Here is a 17,815-nt window from a genome sequence, read left to right on the forward strand (position 1 = left end):
TGATCTAAAGAGCCGCTGCTGCCATTTCTTAATGGATACAATACTTTCGCATCTGTCTCTTGCACAGGCTGGATCCACCAAAGTCCCACTCTCATTCTTGGAACCTGCTGGGGTACGGATGGTGTTGAGTGATGACAATCGGAGCACGACCAGTGCGTCTGATTGTTATGAAAGGTGTTGCCCATAGGGTCAGTCGTACTTAAATGGCACTTTCTGGCCCAGACAGGAAAGCAATGGCAAACTACCTCGCTCGGTACGCCTCATTTTCATGGCGCCATTGGTTTTTGCGGTTTCCTTTTAACAACATAACCTTCGGTGGTGCTATTTGAGGATCCAGCCAGCCTCTGGGCTGATGACCTAACAGGCACAATCATAAGAGAGACTAAAAAGGGTATGACCTCTCGCAGAATGGGGGTATCAGCAAAAATGGAATTGGCATGTGAGTAACATGGATGTGAGAAATGAAAATCTTGCAAGGTGTTGCAAACAATTACCTAGTATAACAAGAGTTGATCAAGGGAAACTGGGTAGGAAAATTAATATGAGAAAATTGACTCAAGTAATTGGAACCCACAGGCTGTCTGATTTCTTGGCTGAATGGTCAGTGTTAGGGCCTTCTGCTCAGACGTTCCCAGGTTCGATTTCTGGTTGGGTCGAGGATTTTAATCACGTCTGTTTAATTCCTTTGATTCTGGGACTGGATGTTTGTCCCAACACACTCACCTTCATATTCACACAACACACCACACTACCAACTAATGCAGAAACACGTAATAGTCAATACATCCCTCTACATAGGGCTGGCATCAGAAAGGGCATCCGGCCGTACAACAGGGCAATATCACACGTTCTACACTGTTCACATCCATAACCCCACCAGGATGAGGGATACGCAGTAGAAGAAGTTTAAGAATAAGAAGAGAAAATGGAAGACATAGGCCAAGTAGTCGCTATTCCACGCTTCCGAGTTGATGGGAAAATGAGTACATATAAACTTAGTAAATACATACATGCATAAATCATTATAGACTGTTGCGCCTCTCGGCATTCAGTCTGCTGCAAGCCTCTGTGAATGAACTAAGCGCCGCAGGAATCCTCTGATTTCAACAAGACCTTTATTCTGCTTTAGCTTCATACCTCTAATCCTTCAATGGCCGAGTCCATTATTCTCGTAGTAAATTATAATTACTTGAATTCCACTTCTGTATTGTAACTATTTGCGCTATTAACATTAACTGTCGTCCTCGGAGGCCCGAGTTCGATTCGTGTTACTGTCGGAGATTTAAGATTGGCAGAAGGGCTGTAAATAGTTAAATATGGCAGACCTACATGCAACCCATCCTCCATTGGGAGTGTACCAGAAATAGCTGCATTAGCTCGAGGAATACAATGACACGAGTTTACTTTCTCCGGTTCTATGGCTGAATAGTCAACCTCGGGTTCAATTCCTGGCCAGGTCGATGAATTTTTATCGTAAACGGGTAATGTTTCTGCTGTTCCAAACATTCCTGCAACTCGTATACCACGCGCAATATTATCCTCCACCTCCCTAACACCCTATATCCTACACACGGCAGATGCCGCTCACCCTTATCGAAGGGTCTACTTTAAAAGGATTCCCATCAGGCAAGCGATATAAACACGAAGTTATTCATTTAAATCGATGTAAAAGTGAAACGGGAAGTTGGGGATGGGGCTACATACAGGATAGAGAGGTTTGATGCTAACAAAAGAATCTACAATCACGCACAATACTTATGGCTTAAGACTGGTAATGGCCTTATTTGGGAATGGGGGAACATCAGAATGGCTTGGCCCCGACCTTGCCATTGTCTGTTGGCATTGTGTCCTGAACGTGCAGCCAGACAGGTAACATGACTCTTCCACGTCGGGCGCCTGTGCTCTGAATCAGCTGTCTTCTGCGAGGCAGTCGGGAGAGCTTCTCCATGTTCTCCGATGAATAAAAGAGCGCAGGATACAGTAAATACAAAGTCAGGCTGGTGAACCTGCCTGGTTGCTATGATCGTTAAGATGTGAAATATTTGTGGTCTGACACTATGGTTAGCTGGTTCGAGTCCCGATGGGGGGATCACAACCAAAACGTTGGCCGGCGGAGTCGAAGATATGTAGGTATACAATTTCTAATCACTAGATTGTGTGCCAAAAGCCTGGGTTTAATTTCAAACCTCTCCACAGTGCTCAAATGGAGTGAGAACACATGACTCGGTTGGTCGGGTGGGGACCCCGAGTGCACCGCTTCGTGTAATTCGACAGGTGATGGGTCCGTGCCGACACCCGGATTCGCCCTCTCCCGCTGAACGGCTCAGACGGTTGAGGCACTGGCCTTCTGACCCCAACTTGACAAGTTCGATTCTGGCTCAGTCCGGTGGTTTTTGAAGATACTGATCTGCATTTAGGGCAGTCGCCCAGGTGGCAGATTCCCTATCTGTTGCTTTCCTAGCCTTTTTCCTAAATGATTTCAAAGAAATTGGAAATTTTTTGAACATCTCCCTTGGTAAGTTATTCCAATCCCTAACTCCCCTTCCTATAAATGAATATTTGCCCCAGTTTGTCCTCTTGAATTCCAACTTTATCTTCATATCGTGATCTTTCCTACTTTTATAAACGCCATTCAACCCTATTCGTCTACTAATGTCATTCCACGCCATCTCTCCGCTGACAGCTCGGAACATACCACTTAGTCGAGCAGGTCTTCTTCTTTCTCTCAATTCTTCCCAACCCAAACATTGCAACATTTTTGTAACGCTACTCTTTTGTCGGAAATCACCCAGAACAAATCGAGCTGCTTTTCTTTGGATTTTTTCCAGTTCTTGAATCAGGTAATCCTGGTGAGGGTCCCATACACTGGAACCATACTCTAGTTGGGGTCTTACCAGAGACTTATATGCACTCTCCTTTACATCCTTACTACAACCCCAACAAATACATCAGCCTCGAGTCGGTAAAGTTACTGGCATGTAAAAGAACTGCTGTGGGATTACATTCCGGCACCTCGGCGTCTCCGAAAACCGTAAAAGTAGTTCGTGGGACGTAAAGCCAACAGCATTATTATTATTATTATTATTATTATTATTATTATTATTATTGTTATTATCACCCTCCCCTACATCATCATCATCATCATACATCCAAAAGCGTAGGGCACCTATGGGCGTCGACAAGAAAGACCTGCTCCAGGCGTCTACGGAGACTACACGTCAAATCATAGGCTAGTGAATTCAAAAAACAAGTTGTTTGGCTACTGGCCTACATGCACATCATTTTGTCTGTGCGTGCTGCATTGCGTACGGAAAACAAAAAGATCTTGGGAGTGACAAACGTGATATAGAAAAATAAGTAACTTACCCTCTTAGAACAGGTTTTGGGTGTGTGAACGCAGGTGGAAACAGTGACAGGGGGTCGTCGACAGAGGGCATAAGCATATAAACGCTAAGCAAGGGATAAATAGGTCTTCTGGCGACGATGGGATAGGAAAGGGCTAGGATTGGGAAGGAAGCGGCCGTGACCATAATCAAGGTACAGCCCCAGCATTTGCCTGGTGTGAAAATGGGAAGCCACGTAAAAACATCTTCAGTGCTGTCGACAGTGGGGTTCGAATTCGCTGTGTCCCGAATGCAGGCTCACAGCTGCACGGCCAACTCGCCCGGTAAGGTAGAAAGACATTGGATGAAAGAAGTTGATCATATTAACTGACTTCGGTAGATGAGTTCATGAGAAGCGAAAAGAGGAAGTCAGGTTAGCCAGTCAGTCCTACTACTAATAATAATGTTTTTGGCTTTACGTCCCACTAACTACTTTTACGGTTTCCGGAGACACCAAGGTGCCGGAATTTAGTCCCGCAGGAGTTCTTTTACGTGCCAGTAAATCTACCGACACGAGGTTGACGTATTTGAGCAGCTTCAAATACGACCGGACTGAGCCAGGATCGAACCTGCCAGGTTGGGGTCAGAAGACCAGCGCCTCAACCGTCTGAACCACTCAGCCCGGCCCAGCCCTACGCGTATGATGTTAGGTTGACTACATGTAGTTAACGAACCATGGGTTTATAACTAGTCTAAAAACAAAACAAAAGATCCGTCTATAGCTGTGTCCGAACATGCTGCAGTCGAATGGTACAGTTTACACCACCTCAACCTATAATACTGTGGCCTAGAGCTGTGTGTACCTGCGTAGTTCGCGCTTTATCAAGGTGAAGGATGTGACCTCGTAGTTCAGACGATCTTCGGCGAAGTCAGTGCCATTATACTATGACTGTCACATTACCTTCACGGCTATGAAAAAAAAAAATAGCATCAGTTCATAAGACATCAAACAAGTAAAAAAGAAAGTTAAAGCAGTTCTTTAAGAGAAATAAAGAGTGGGAAGTTGAATAACACACGAGCTGTCAGTCTCTCCACATCCTTCCTCTCCCTAGCCTTTTGTGAGCACGACCACTAAATGAAGCACATTAAGTGCATCCATTTTATATGGCATTACTCTCTCTTTGAAGTATGAAACTCCTTGACCCTTAGGATACTAACCCAAATTCCGTGCCAGAAAAAGGGTTCCAAGGTTGTCTGAAGATGTCTGTCTGCAAACACAAGAAGAACGTGATCCAGTAGAAAGTTATCTTCAGTCAGTCAGTCAGTCAGTCAGTCAGTCACCACTGATCTCTTAAATGGCCGAGCTCGATAGCTGCAGTCGCTTAAGTGCGGCCAGTATCCAGTAATCGGAAGATAGTGGGTTCGAGCCCCACTGTCGGCAGCCCTGAAGATGGTTTTCCGTGGTTTCCTATTTCCACACCAGGCAAATGCCGGTGCTGTACCATAATTAAGGCCACGGCCGCTTCCTTCCACTTCCTCGGCCTTTCCTATCCCATCGTCGCCATAAGACATATCTGTGTCGGTGCGACGTAAAGCAAATAACAAAACGAAAAAAATATTTCTTAAATTATTTGAAAGAACTTGGAAATTCATCGAACATTTCCCTTGTTACATTATTTCAATCCATAATTCCTCTTCCTATAAATGAATATTTTCCCCAATTTATCTCTTTGAATTCCAACCTGTTCGCCTCTGTGGTGTAGTGGTTAGTGTGATTAGCTGCCACCCCCGCAGGCCCGGGTTCAATTCCCACGAAATTTTAAAAGTGATACGAGGGCTGGAACGGGGTCCACTCAGCCTCGGGAGGTCAAATGAGTAGATGTGGGTTCGATTCCCACCTCACCCATTCTGGAAGTGGACTTCCGTGGTTTCCCACTTCTCCTCCAGGCAAATGCCGGGATGGTATCTATGTTAAGGCCACGGCCGCTTCCTTCCCTCTTCCTTGTCTATCCCTTTCAATCTTCCCATCCCGCACAAAGCCCCTGTTCAGCATAGCAGGTGAGGCTGCCTGGGCGAGGTACTGGTCATCTCCCCAGTTGTATCCCCTGACCCCGAGTCTGAAGCTCCAGGACACTGTCCTTGAGGCGGTAGAAGTGGGATCCCTCGCTGAGTCCGAAGGAGAAGAAGAAGAATTCCAACTTTATCTTCATAATATTATCAAATACAATAATATAAATGTAAATCAAGGTAGACAAATCAAAACAAAAATTATCACAGAATGAACTGTAATGTGTTTTACTTTTTCAAACAAGAATGCATCTTCAGATTCCGAATCCGAACAATAGGTAATTTTAATTTTAAAAAGAATAAATATTATTTTTACGTTCCACTAACTTCTTCTGAAGGTTTCGGAGACGTCGAGGTGCCGGAATTTTGTCCCGCAGTAGTTCTTTTACGTACCAGTAAATCTACCAACACGAGGCTGAAGTACTTTATTTGCGCACCTCTAAATACCACCGAACTACACCAGGATCGAACCTGCCAAGTTGAGGTCAAAAGGCCAGCGCCTCAACCGTCTGAGCCACTCAGGCCGGCATTAAATTTGAGAATATATACATTCAAATGGTGAAATGATGAGCCAGCCATAATTGCCAAGTGGCATTGTCAATAACTTCTCGTCACCGGGATGAGTAGCTCGGATTTAGAGCGCTGGCCTACTGAGCCCAACGTGGCAGGTAGGCTACTATACTGTCTCAGTCGGGAGGTATTTGAAAGTGCTCAAGTACGTCAGCTTCGTGTCGGTAGATTTACTGGCACGTTAAAGAACTCCTTTCTTTCTTTCTTTCTTTCTTTCTTTCTTTCTTTCTTTCTTTCTTTCTTTCTTTTTCTTAATCTGCTTACCCTCCAGTGTTGGTTTTTCCCTCAGGCTCAGCGAAGGATCCCACCTCTGCCGCCTCAAGGGCAGTGTCCTGGAGCGTGAGGCATTGGATCGGGTGATACAACGGGGAGGGGGGGGGATGACCAGTACATCTCCCAGGCTGCCTAACCTGCTACGCTGAACAGGGGTCTTGCGGGGGGATTGGGATTTCGAAATGGATATGCAAGAAAGAGGGAAGGAAGCGGCCATGGCCTTAAGTTAGGTACCATCCCGGCATTTGCCTGGAGTAGAAGTGGGAAACCACGGAAAACCACTTCCAGGATGGCTGAGGTGGGAATCGAACCCACCTCTACTCAGTTGACCTTCCGAGGCTGAGTGGATCCCGTTCCAGCCCTCGTACCACTTTTCAAATTTCGCGGCAGAGCCAGGAATTGAACCCGGACCTCCAGGGATGGCACCTAATCACACTAACCACTGCACAACAGAGGCGGGTTAAAGAACTCCTGCGGGACGAAATTCTAGCAACTTGATGTCTCCGAAAACCACAAAAAATATATTTAGTGTGCCGTTAAACATATAATATTATTATTAACTGGGAAGACTTGGGAGAAAGGAGACGAGCTGCTCAACTAAGTGGTATGTTCCGAGCTGTCAGTAGATATATAGCGTGGAAGGACATTAGTAGACGAATAAGTTTGAGTAGTGTTTTTAAAAGTAGGAAAGATGACAATATGAAGATAAAGTTGGAAATGAAGAGGACAAATTTGGGCAAATATTCGTTTATGTCCGCCATGATAAGCTGCCACCCCCGGAGGCCCGGGTTCGATTCCCGGCTCTGCCACGAAATTTGAAAAGTGGTACGAGGGCTGGAACGGGGTCCACTCAGCCTCGGGAGGTCAACTGAGTAGAGGGGATTCGATTTTCCCCTCAACCATCCTCGAAGTGGTTTTCCGTGGTTTCCCACTTCTCCTCCAGGCAAATGCCGTGATGGTACGTAAGTTAAGGCCACGGCCGCTTCCTTCCATCTTCCTTGTCTATCCCTTCCAGTCTTCCCATCCCTTCACAAGGCCCCTGTTCAGCATAGCAGGTGAGGCCGCCTGGGCGAGGTACTGTTCATCCTCTCCAGATGTATACCCCGACCCAAAATCTCAAGTTCCAGGACACTGCCTTGAAGCGGTAGATGTGGTATCCCTCGCTGAGTCCGAGGGAAAAGCCAACCCTGGAGGGTAAGCAGATTAAGGCTTAAGAGGTAGGCCTATTCGTTTATAGGAAGAGGAGTTAGGGATTGGAATAATTTACCAAGGGATATGCTCAATAAATTTCGAAATTCTTTGCAATTATTTAAGAAAAGCCTAGGTAAAAACAGATAGGGAATCTGCCACCTGGGCGACTGTCCTAAATGCAAATCAGTGGCGATTGATTGATTGATTGATTGATTGATTGATTGATTGATTGATTGATTGATTGATTGATTGATTGATTGATTGATTGATTGATTGATTGATTGATTGATTGATTGATTGATTGATTGAACTTATCTTGCGGCTTCTTGGCTGAATGGTCGGTGTTATGGTCTTCGGTTCAGAGGATCTTGAGTTCGATTCCCGACTGGGTCGAAATGTGTATGGTTAATTTGTGTGTTCGTCCTAAAACCTTTATATTCATCCACACACTAAGCTACTAACACCGAACGAATTGCTGCTTGGTGTGGGTCACATAGCTGTCTGCTTGTATTCTGGAGATAGTGGGCTCGAACCCCCCTGTCGGCAGACATGAACATGGTTTCAAGTGGTTTCTTATTTTCACAAATGCTGAGGCTGTACGTTAATTACGGCCACATTCGGATGCTTTCTTGCCACTCGTAGCTCTCTCCTATCCCATCGCCTCCATAAAATCTACCTGTGTTTGTGCGACGTAGAAAAACTAAGTAAAAATTTGCACTACAAACCACTACAGAAACACGCAATAGTGAATACATCCCTTCACATAGCGTTGGCGACAGCAAGGGAATCCGGTCGTAAAACTGAGCCAGGTCCACAGCGATCCTAATAAATTGTGAAAAGGCAGGAAAAAACTTGCCAATAAATTCTCACCAAGGCGTTCGCGGTTCGAATTCTAGCTATTGCGTTGGGCTTTTTGGAAATTAGAATTAACGAGGAAAAAACACTCCCAATGAGATCGAATAGTGAAATTTCAACCCCTTTCTCGTCTTGATTATGTTTTAATTCCAGAGGAAGCTACGGCAGAGCCTCCGTGGTTCAGGTGGCAGCGCGCCGGCTTCTCACCGCTGGGCTCCGTGGTTCAAATACCGCTAACTCCACGTGTTTTTGCTGGACAAAGCGGAGGCGGGACATGTTATTCTCCTTTTACTCCGGTTTTCCCTGTCATATTTAATTCCAGCAACACTCTCCAATATCGTTCATTTCATTTGTCATTCATTAATCATTTTTCCAGATGAGTGCGACAGGCTTCGGGAGCCGGCACAATTCCTATCCTCGCCGCTAGATGGGGGTTCATTGATTCCATTCTTGACCCGGTCGAATGACTGGAAACAGGCTGTGGATTTTCAGGAAGTTATAGCCGTGTGGCATTATCACTGGTATTTTATCGCGGTAGCTGCGGTTGAAATCACGGCCGATGCATAAGGGATTTTTGAATAACAGAATCATGTCCATGTCGTTCAGACTCCTTGTAAATCTGAAGGTCCCGTCACTATAATTAGGATATCTGCAGTCATTTAAAATGACATACTTAATTTTTAATTACCAAGACTGAGTATTAGAAATCCATACCCGAAGTTTCTTTCATGTTAATGTTGAACCCAGATTTACAGGGGACAAAATGCTACTTGCCTAAGCTGTAGACATTAACTGAAATGGTTATGTATCTCACTACTTGATATCCGCAAGATAAAGGAGGAAAGGTAGATTGCCGTCCGCCTCTGTGGCGTAGTGATTAGTGTGATTAGCTGCCACCCCCGGAGACCCGGGTTCGATTCCCGGCTCTGCCACGAAACTTGAAAAGTAGTACGAGGGCTGGAACCGGGTCTACTCAGCCTCGGGAAGTCAACTGAGTAGAGGTGTGTTCGATTCCCACCTCAGCCATCCTGGAAGTGGTTTTCCGTGGTTTCCCACTTCTCCTCCAGGCAAATGCCGGGATGGTACCTAACTTAAGGCCACGGTCGCTTCCTTGTCTATCCCTTCCAATATTCCCATCCCCCCGCAAGGCCCTGTTCAGCATAGCAGGTGAGGCCGCCTGGGTGAGGTACTGGTCATCCTCCCCAGTTGTATCCCCGCCCCAGAGTCTGAAGTTACAGGACACTGCCCTTGAGGCGGTAGAGGTAGGATCCCTCGTTGAGTCAGAGGGAAAAACCGACCCTGGAGGGAAAACTGATTAAGAAGGAGAAGGTAGATTGCCCTAAAATCTTGGGAAATACAGTACTGTACAAAGACTAATTGGATAGAAGGATTGCTTTACAGTATCGACTTCTAAACATTGAGAATGCAATGCCTTTCTGTTGAATACAATTTAGAAATATACAAGGTAAGGTTTATTCTGCCCGAAGGCAGGTCCGAACCTCCGCAGAGGTGTTCCTGAGCCCTTACCCCCCACCAACAGCGCGTGGCAACCCATCCAACTCCTGACCACGCCCAAGGTTGCTTAACTTCGGAGATCTCACGGGATTCGGTGTTTCAACACGGCTACGGCCGTTGGCTTAAATGTACAAAGGAACATAATAACTTATACAAAAAAAAATATTATTAACTACAAATCGGAGCTGAGACATTCAGAGAACTACATCATTTCCGTCACCACACCTTCTTCTTAAAACTGCTCAGTCGGTCTCAGTGTCTGAAATACTTCGATTTCAGATCTCTGAAAGAATATTTTCATGCGTCTTTTCATATATGTTTGTGTGAATTAGGTAGTTATTTTCATTAATTTCAGTATATTAGTAGTGCTGCATTTTGTGTCCAAAATTCGCTAGTATTGTCGGTGCTGTCCTTTGAACATGTGAATGAAGGCTATGCTGTTTGAGAGTACATTCTAAATGGTTTAACATATCACTGGTGAATTGCCATGAGCCCACAAACAACAAGGATGATTACGTTAAAGACTCCTTTTATGAGAATTTGTTAGAACTGTGGAATAAGTTACCCAAACATGATGTCAAAATTATTTTGGGTAATTTCAATGTAAAAGTTGGAAAGGAAGAAATTTTTGTGCCAACAATAGGAAGGGAAAGTCTGCATGACGAAAGCAATGATAATGCCATTAGACTAATCAATTTCGCCACATCCACAAACATGAATGTGCGGAGTACCACTTTCCCACATTAACAAATACATAAGGAAACATGGTATTCGTGTGACGGTAAGATCATGTACTAATTAATAACAGGCATATAAGCTCCATAGCTGATATCAGAGCTTACAGAGAAGCTGAGATAGGATCTCATCACAATATGATAATTGCTCCCGTTAAAATTAAAATGAAAACCTCTTGTAAGTCACAGACTGAAGATAGATGCAAAGTTGACACTGAGAAACTGAAGAAGGAGGATGCAAGATTAAAGTATAATGTGGAAATGGCAAACAAATTTGATATTCTGGGAGAAGTTCTTACAGAAGACATTGATGAAACAAATGACGAAGTTTATGAACGAATGTAGAATAACACGAAACAAATCATGACAACAGTAGCAATGGATGTGATACCAAAAGGTGTTAGTAAGAAAAAGAAATGGTTCGATGGGGCATGTCAAGATGCAGTTAATGAAGTGGCAATATGGCGTAATAAGTGGCTGCAGTCTAATAAGAATGTAGATGTTGAGGAACTATACAGAGAAAAACAGAAAGTATGTAGTAAATTCATTCGTAAAAAGAAAAAGTCTACCTGAAACAACAAATAGAATCAACCCAAGATGACTACAGAAACAGGAACATCCGCAAGATGTATGGAACTGTCAACACAATTAAAAAAGGATTTCAACCAAGATCGAGTATTATGAAAGATAAGTCTGGAAATTTAATTGCTGATCAGGACAAATTATTAAATTACTGTAAGCAATACTTCGATTCCTTGCTGAATTGTGATGATCCAGAAACCTGTATTGGTAAACCATCTAGTTCACCACCAGAAGGACAAATACCAGATCCAGATACGTTTAAAAAACAATAAAGCTTCATGTAGTGACAATATTCCTGCTGATATGATTATATACGGTGGAGAAAGATTACATAAATACATACATAAGATGATATAAGGATATGGCACGATGAAGTTATTCCAAAAGAATGGCAGGAATCACTTATTGTCCCAATTCATAAAGGAGAGGATAAGGCAGAACTTCAAAATTATCGTTGCATATCTCTTGTAAACACGGCCTACAAAATTCTTTTATTCTTTTACAGCGTTTAAAACCATTTGCTGAAAATGTTATTGGGGACTATCAGAACGGTTTTCGAAGTAACAGATGCCACTACCACATACATACATACATACATACATACATACATACATACATACATACATACATACATACATACATACATACATACGTACATACATACATGCATACATACTGTAAAGTTTTTATTCAAAATCACAACAACGGGGTTAAATATCAACATGATTTATGACGATATTGTGTACGACTATAGTGTTATTTATTGGGGAATATGTATTCTGGGACGCAAAGCCAATAACATTATTATTATTATTATTATTATTATTATTATTATTATTATTATTATTATTATTATTATTATTATAGGAATAGAATTATGTCGGCTATAATTCACGGAACACTTGCCCAATTTGCATTAATTTTTTTAGCTGAATATACTAGTATTTTGTTTATAAGAATATTGTTTTGTATAATTTTTTTTGGCAGGGGATGTGTTATCAATTTATTTCTTTTTTAAGTTAACTTTTTTAGCTTTTATATTTATTTGGGTTCGGGGAACTCTAATATTTTCAATTAAGATATTAATGATAAGGTATGGGAACACAAGGAGTCGGTTCATTATCTCTTTATAGATTTATTCATGGCATATGATTCAATCCACAGAGAAGGGCTGTGGAACATCATGATGGAGTTTGGCTTTCCCATAAAATTAATTAACATGTGCAAACTGTGCATGGATGTAATATTAGCTGTGTTTTGCCCAAGGGCTAAAACTGATCTGAGACAAGGGGATACAATATCTCCTCTTCTATTCAACATTGCACTGGAGAAGATTATCAGGAAATTAGCTCTTGTACCTGCTGGCATCATATTGGGGAGACAACATAAGTCCTTGCATATGCGGATGATATTGTTGATATTGTTCTTATTGGCCGCTAGAAATTAGGCAGTTATTTGTCGAACTAGAGGAAATGGCAGCAAAAATTGGCTTACGAGTAAAAGATAAAAAGACACATTACGTGGTTGTACAGAGACCAAATCATGAGGAGGTTGACAGATTGCTTCTGAAGATTGGGACATTTATATTTAAAAGAGTAGAGGAGTTTAAATTCCTTGGTGTGTTAATCGATGAGCAAAACCGAAGGCAACAGGAACACCAAGCTAGAATTAAGAATGCAAATAAGGCATTTTTCTCTATGAGCCCTATATTAGACGCCAAGTTTTTAACAAGGAATGCGAAAATAATTATCTACAATACAATCATTCGACCAGTACTTCTGTATGGTTCCGAGACATGGGGCATAACCAAGAAAGAGCAGCAACAGTTACAAGTCTTTGAGAATAAAATTTATAGAAAAATATTTGGCTCATGGTTCGATCCTGTCTCTCAAAGTTGGTAGAAAAGATCTACTTATGAAATTTACATCATCCCTCAACAACACACTATAATGGGTGTGATAGAATCTAACAGACTGCGCTGGGCTGGACTTGTACTGAGGATGCAGGACAACAGAGCAACAGTAGATTTATACAAGGGATCTCTTAACGGGAAAAGACCTTCAGGAAGACCCCGATGCACCTGGAAAAAGGAGATCAACAAGGTATGCCGGACCCTCCAAATTGATAACTGGGAAGAGCAGGCTCAAGATCGAAAAGGATGGAAGAGGATTGTGAGATCGGACCGGGAACTTCACGTCCCTCAGAAGCCTACGGAGTAAGTGAGTGAGTGAGTATATTAGTAGTTTGACTTATATGTTCATTTTTAGAATAAAATGTTTCTTACGTTGCATATATTTTGAATTTATATTACAAATGAGGATTTTGGATTAACCTTTCTTTCTTTCTTTCTTTCTTTATTAATCCGCTTACCCCCCAGGGTTGGTATTTCCGGTGGTTTCTCATTTTCACACCAGGCAAGTGCTGGGGTTGTACGTTAATTACGGTCATATTCGGTTGCTTTCTTGCCACTCCTAGCTCTCTCCTATCCCATCGTCGCCGTAAGATCTATCTGTGTCGGTGCGAGGGATCCCACTTCTACCGCCTCAAGGGCAGTGTCCTGGAGCCATGAGACTTTGGGTCGGGTGATACAACTGAGGAGGAGGACAAGTACCTTGCCTGCTATGCTGAACAGAGGCTTCGTGCAGGTGATGGAAAGGTCGGAAGGGATGGACAAGGAAGAGGGAAGGATGCGGCCTTGGCCTTAAGTTAGGTACCATCGCGGCATTTGCCTTGAAGGAGAAGTGAGAATCCACGGAAAATCACCTCGAGGATGGCCGAGATGGTAATCTAACCCCCTCTACTCAGTTGACCTCCCGGGGCTGAGTAGACCCCATTTCAGCCCTCGTACCACTTTTCAAATTTCGTGGCAGAGCCTGGAATCGAACCCGCGCCTCCGGGGGTAGCAGCTAATCACCCTAACCGCTACACCTCAGAGGCGGTTCTCCAGGCCTATATAATATTCCTCATATTTTTTTACTGTAGTACCTACTATGATGTGGTTAATTGTAAGAAAGGATCATGAGTCCCCATCTTCGCCGCTGCTAAAGACAAGTCAATAAATAAAATATATTGTTCTTTATTAGAATACCGTTTAATGAAACTGACTTTCAGCTATATTACAAGTACTGCTTCTGTTTAACTTTCATTCGTGTCTGCCATATCACTTATGTGTTAGCTGCGTGAAACTTGGTTGGATATTAGTATTACAAATATCAGAATTGTGGGGGGAAAATAAGGTAAATATTAGCAATGGGATGGGAATTTCAACTACAAATATATGGTAATACTGTTCGTGGCTAACAACGGAGCGGAGTGGCCGCGCGACTTAACGGGCTACGGCTTCAAAGCCAAGCTCTGCATTCGGGAGAGGAGTGGGTTCGAACCCCATCGTCGGCTGTTCCGAGAATGGTTTTCTCAGGTTTCCAATTTCCAGACAAATCGCCAGGACAGTTTCTATTCATAGGCATGGCCGATTCCTTCCACCTCCTTACCTAACTTCATTCACCATCATTCATTTAACCGTCATTAGCACCTCTATCACTGATGGCTTCAGGAAGGGCATCCGGCAGTAAAACATGCCATGTCATTCCATCTCACCTCATCCCCAAACCCATATCAGGAAATGGGGCAGTGTAGCTCTAGATTCCGGCGTGATAGCACGGCATGTGAGGTGTCGTTCGATTCATCTGGGTGGGTGTTCACATAGGGCCTATTTAAAAAGAAAAATCCACCCATCAGGCAAGAAACTCAATGTTGGAAACATCCTAGGGATATGAGCTACGAATTTTAGGTAAATAAAATATAATAAAATATGAGCATATATTCTTTATTTATTCCTAAAATTTGCAATCCTTTTCTTAATCATCGTTATCAGGTCGATTAGATTAGCAGTTTGCCTTTTTCTACCACTACGAGCGCTAATGTGAGTCGATGTAGAGTTTCACTTAAGCCCTTATAACTACCTTCGGTGTGGACATTTTTCAAAAAATGAAAAGTGCCTGAGGGTATTGAACCAAGGAATACATAACAGAAAGAATTATGTAAATAAGTTCATTTGGCTAGGATTTGAATAAAAAATAAAGCGAGTAAAGAAAAAAGCGTTTAGGCCGGAAGTGATTTTCGATTTTTTAATTTTTTAAAAGTTTCATAGAGCTATCCAGCACTCACAATTTGTAGCCTTTTAGCTCTTCAACGTTTGGCACAATTGAGGAAACTGTTTAATTTTTAAGTTTCTCGTAGTATGGGGGCCGCTACTTTGCCTGCTACGAAATGTTTTCAAGATTAAAAATATCACATAATGAACATTTGATAAAATTGTGGTGCGAAGAATTGAGTAAATGTCTTTCGTCATATTTTCTACATATCCAAAAATTTGATTTTGTTGCTCTACTTATAATCCAGGATGTTTTCACAGAAAATCTTAGCGTTATTTTCATCCCAATAAGTGTAAGGACATAGTGTACTGACCGCCTCCTCCATCAATAATAATTAATTCTTTTCTTTCTTTCTTAATCTGTTTACCCTCCAGGGTTGGTTTTTTCCTCGGACTCAGCGAGGGATCCTATCTCTACCGCCTCAAGGGCAGTGTCCTGAAGCGTGAGACATTGGGTCGGGGGATACAACTGGGGAGAATGGCCAGTATCTCGCCCAGGCGGCCTCACCTGCTATGCTGAACAGGGGCATTGGTAGGGGATGGGAAGATTGGAAAGGATAGGCAAGGAAGAGGGAAGGAAGCGGCCGTGGCCTTAACTTAGGGACCATCCCGGCATTTGCCTGGAGAAGAAGTGGGAAACCACGGAAAACCACTTCCAGAATGGCTGAGGTGGGAATCGAACCCACATCTACTCAGTTGACCTCCCGAGGCCGAGTGGACCCCATTCCAGCCCTCATACCACTTTTCAAATTTCGTGACAGAGCCGGGAATCGAACCCGGGCCTCCGGGGGTGGCAGCTAATCACACTAACCACTACACCACAGAGGCGGACAATAATTGATTCAATAATTAAAAATGTTATAATTTTGCGTGACTGTTGAAATCGTTATCATATCAACGGGACCTCCAGTTTTTCGAAGAATCCTTACAAAATGGGCCGACCCGTGGTGTAGGGGTAGCGTGCCTGCCCCTTACCCGAAGGCCCCGGGTTCGATTCCCGGTCAGGTCAGCAATTCTTACTTGCATCTCAGGGCTGGTTCGAGGTCCACTCAGCCTACATGGTTACAATTGAGGAGCTATCTGACGGTGATTTGGTGGCCCCGATCTAGAAAGCCAAGAATAATGGCCGAGAGGATCCGTCGTGCTGACCACACGGCACCTCGAAATCCGCAGGCCTTAGCGCTGAGGAGCGGTCGCTTGGTAGGCCATGGCCCTTCGGGGCTGTTACGCCATGGGGTTTTGGTTTGGTTACAAAATGGACTTGACATTTCAATACAAAAATCCTATATGCATTGACTAGGATTCGAATCGCAGCTAACTTAATAAGAAGTCAGAGTCGATACCACTTGACTATTTTTGAACTCTGGTTTAAAATATAGCCACTGATTAATTTCGTCTTACTAGTGGCAAATTCACATCTTAAATGATTATTAATAGCCTAAAGGTGTCTTCAAAGTAATTTCTTCTGATTCTTTCCGATATTTTTCCAACTACCTGGAAATGGTACATTGTATGGAATTAGCCCAGTTTTAAGGCAGGATGTCCTTCACGACGCCAATCTTATGTGGAGGAATGTATTCACTTTTGTCTGTTTCTGTAGTGCTCCGTGGTATGACATGTTGTATGTAAATGAAGGTGTGTATCAGGACGAACGCAAACGCCCAGCTCTCGAGCTGGAGGAATTAACAAGACACGATTAAAATATTTCATCCGGCCGGGAATCAAATTCGGAGCTATTTGAACCGAAAGCCAGTACAGTGACCATTCAGCCAAGAAGCCGTACTCGTCTTCAAAGTAATTTTACATTATGGAAATGATAAATAAATATCTACTAAGAATAACTTACTGGAGAATAAGTGAAATAAGTTGTAATTTTTATAGCACTATAGTTCGAAACTGATGCGATTCACTTCAACAATATTGACATCAAATGCCCGAAGATAAATACAAGCATGAAAATGGATGCACCATAACATTTGACCTTTTAGCTAGAACTGTCTGACATTTTGTATCGAAAAGCATGGAGTTTTAAAAGTTTTAAATATTGCATAGCCAAATGCGTGAGAGTTTTGAAGTACTTCAGTCGGATGTTATAGAATGAAACAGGATATAGCAAGTCTTGCATTATATAGTCGTGAAAAGAAACTGTTCACTTTTGCAAGCTGCTGCCATGCATTGGATGGAAGTTCACGCCGTGGTTTGCTCGACGATGTCCTCGCGAGTGTTTTAGAAGTGAATATGCTCTGCGTGGAATGCAAAACACTATCTACATTATTAACTTACGGTCCGATAAGAACAGAGTAATGTATGAGAGTTCACGGTCATAAGTTGACAAGTATCGGTCCTTTATCAGTCCAAGTTTGTGGCTAATTTCAGCATTAATATGATTATCAGAAGGATGTAGTTAGCTGTTGTTTAATTGCTCATAAAGGCATATGCATCGCCCTCGTTTCAGCTATGTCGATGTATCTATTTAAATGGAGCTATTATAGTGAAAGATACTTGATGACTGAACAGATGGACTCCCGAGTCGTCTCAGGTTATGCTTCGTT

The 17,815-nt window shown here is 42.9% G+C and overlaps 1 protein-coding gene across 1 annotated transcript in view; it reads left to right on the top strand.

Annotated features, from left to right (window-relative positions):
- Positions 1-17,815, top strand: part of LOC136884470 (uncharacterized) — a 384,282-nt gene that overhangs the window by 187,433 nt on the left and 179,034 nt on the right. The window lies entirely within an intron of this gene.

The sequence above is a fragment of the Anabrus simplex genome, chromosome 1 (genome assembly GCF_040414725.1).
Source record: "Anabrus simplex isolate iqAnaSimp1 chromosome 1, ASM4041472v1, whole genome shotgun sequence".
Lineage (NCBI taxonomy): Eukaryota > Metazoa > Arthropoda > Insecta > Orthoptera > Tettigoniidae > Anabrus > Anabrus simplex.